We start from the raw sequence: 3,314 nt of genomic DNA, 5'->3' as shown, positions 1-3,314 counted from the left end.
CAGATCAGTTTATGATTTGTGCATCTTGATTGATGTCACCTTTTCATTGTTCTTCTCCACCCCTTCCACCCCTCCATTTTCATAATTTTGTAGGATATGCAGTGAATTTTTACTATAAATCTCTCTCACTTTTCTTTATCTGTCTGTCCCATCCCTTTGACCTTACCCCTCACTTGAGTACCCATTTCTGAAGCCCAACTTTTTCATATCTTCACATTTGCTAAGAGAAGCCAGAAATTGTTTGTAATATAAAGTGTAATTTTCAAAATGTAGACAATCAATACTTTTAGTGACCGAATTCCCAGCTTGTCAACCCCTTCTCTTGCAGCTCCTCATGAGTCAGCTGGTGGAGATTTTGCTTTTCCTCTGATGCTGAGCATGGACCTTTGTCCTCAGCCTCCTGGTTAGTCTAAGAGTCAGGTGACTGGTGCAATGATTAACTGTGTCAGTGGCTTCCCAAATGGTGGTGCAGAATGGTGATGTTCCACTGAGAGGACGAGAGCCGATGTTCATTCATGTGCAGAGCACCATAGGACCTTGGTAAAGTCACCCACAGCCTAATGCTCTTGTGCAGAAAGTGTCAAAGAAAACCTACAGAGCTTGGGGGCTATACCTTGGTCTGTGAGCTCTGTGTACATTTCAGAAGCCACAATGCTACAGATGGCGTCCAGGCAGCCTACTTTGTTTCCAGAACCTGCTGTGTGGCTGTGTCCACATGATAGATGGAGAGGGCACCGAGTTTATGGAGCTCTTACTCTGCATCAGGTATGGGATTGTGCATGGAGAATCTTACTTAATCCCCACAGCAACCCTAGGAGATTGGGCCAAGCATGGTTTTCATTCGACAGATAAGGAACTGAGGTGGAAAGTTGACTGATACGCCCAAGTTCTTGTAGCCAGTAAGCAGCAGGACAAATGTCTCTCCTGGATTGGTTCAGAGTCCATGCTGTGATTTTTTTCTCTCCTGCAGCAAAGAGAGGAAGCTGTGGGGGTGTCTAGGTTTTTATTTGAGAGGAACGGACTGTTGGCAATCCAGAAGGCAGGGCAGGTTGTGTGTGTTGTGAAGTAGTATTTACAAAGCTAGCATTGTTTTGTTTTCCCCCCTTAGAATAAAGTGCTTTCCTTTTTCAACCCTCCCACCTCAAGTAACCCCTTGGTGGTATCAGGACTTGATTTGAAGGCATTTCATGGGCCATTCACATGTCATATTTAGTCTTGGGGTTTGTGCTGAGGTTGTGAGTTCCAATCAGATAAATCAGATGAATCATTTCCCTGATGGGGCCTGTGCTTTGATTTGTGGGGAAATGTGGCATGAAGAAGAGGAAATACTATGGGCTTTGGAGCCTAGGAAATGTGCACATCTCATTCCTAATTCAGTCATTAATGATAATCTTGGATGCACTGTGTAAATTGTCTGGGTACAAATCTCCTTTTCTGCTACCTAAGGTCAAGAATGCTAAGCTCATTGTAAAAGGGGGGACTTTCTAGGGGGTAGTAGTTAACGATGGGGGAAGAGAAGAGGAGATGGCACTGGAGGGTGAAGAGGATTGAAGTACATTGAACACTGATGGAAAAGAGGAAGGGGAGAGGGGAATTGAAAGCATATAATGGAAGATATGAACCTGTTCAAAGTACATTTATTTTATACAGATTTTTCAAAGCTATAGGATTATCACAATAAATTCCCCATATACTATCAACCTCTGCTAATAAAAATAATCAAGAAAATGACTTAGGGCTGGGAAGGTGACTCAGTGGTAGAGCGCTTGCCTTGCATGCATGAGACCTGGGTTCGATTACTCAGCACCACAAAAGCAAAAAGAAAAAAGCCAGAAGTGGCGCTGTGGCTCAAGTGGTAGAGTGCTAGCCTTGAGCTGAAGAGCTGAGGGACAGTGCCCAGGCCCAGAGTTCAGGCCCCACGACCGGACCCCACCTCCCCCACCAAAAAAAAAGAAAATGGTGTCTCTGGTGCTGTGTACAGAATCTGGGGCAAAAGAGATGCTTGAGCCAGGCGCCAGTGGCTCACGCCTGCAATCCTAGCTACTCAGGAGGCTAAGATCTGCAGATCACGGTTCAAAGTCAGCCCAGGCTGGAAAGTCCATGAAACTCTTATCTTCAATAAATGACCAGAAAACAGGAAGTGGTACTGTGGCTCAAGTGGGAGAGCACTCTCCTTGAGCTGAAGAGCTGAGGGACAGTGCCCAGGCCCAGAGTTCAAGCCCCATGACCGACAAAAAAGAAAAAAAGAAGAGAAAAAGAGGTGCTTGGTAAAGTTTTGTTGAGTAAATAAATAAGTGACTGAATGAGAGGATAATTAGAGAAGACTTCGTAGAGCAGATGGATCCCAAAGTGTTCCTGAGGGTTTAATGCAGAAAAGAAGAAGGAGGCAACTGCAGGTGGAAAACTGAGACAGGCTGTGATTTGTTGGCAATCATTCTAGGCTTAGGAGAGAGCAAAGGTCAAAATGGCTTCTCCAGGGGGACAGAAGGGCTCAGGGGTTGGTGTCAACTTCCTCATCATGATTGAATTTCCTGGGATCCCAGCAGCTTATTGGGTGTTGACACAAACAGTCCCTTGACCAGGTCCTGCTATCTCCTCAAAGGGCATGGCTAGTATTAATTGAACCCCCACATTCCTAGGTGAGGAGGTCCATGCACAAAGAGGGGCAATTTCCCCAAGGCAATGGCGATATGTGTAGCCATTTCTACTTGCATTCCACCATTTCGAGAACACAGTTTCAGGAGAAACCAGGGAAAACAATTAGATAATTTGCCTTCTCCCCTTCTATACTCTCATACACACAAGACTTATGAATTAGGATATAACTTAAAATCCTCTGTAATAATGTGCCTTAGAATTATTTTTAATGTCTCCCCCACGTATTCTGAAGCACAAGCTGCCCCTCAGTTTCCTTTTGCTTTGTTTTGTTTGACTCATGGTGTAAAGTGAGCTGTTCAGCTGAGTGTTTCTAGATATGTTCAGGTTAATGAAATCAGTGCTTCATACTACCCATCTGTGCAGTAAGAACTCACTCTTGATGGAGCGATGAGTAAGACTGTATAAAAGCAGTACCCCAGGCAGGACCAGACCCTCAGAAACATGAGAAGAGGTGGTCTTGGTGGGAATGCAAGAGGGTCCAGTAGAAGGTCAATGCTAATATTCAAGTAGCTCTTGGACATTTTCTTTCTTTTGTTTGGGGGGGGGTCTTGTCGTGGGACCTGAACTCTGGGCTTAGGCACTGTCCCTCAGCTCTTCAGCTCAAGGCTAGTGCTCTACCACTTGAGCCACAGCGCCACTTCTGGCTTTTTTCTTTT

Source organism: Dipodomys ordii, unplaced genomic scaffold (assembly GCF_000151885.1).
Source record: "Dipodomys ordii isolate 6190 unplaced genomic scaffold, Dord_2.0 Scaffold82, whole genome shotgun sequence".
NCBI classification, from domain to species: Eukaryota; Metazoa; Chordata; class Mammalia; order Rodentia; family Heteromyidae; genus Dipodomys; species Dipodomys ordii.
This window is presented reverse-complemented; position numbering follows the sequence as displayed.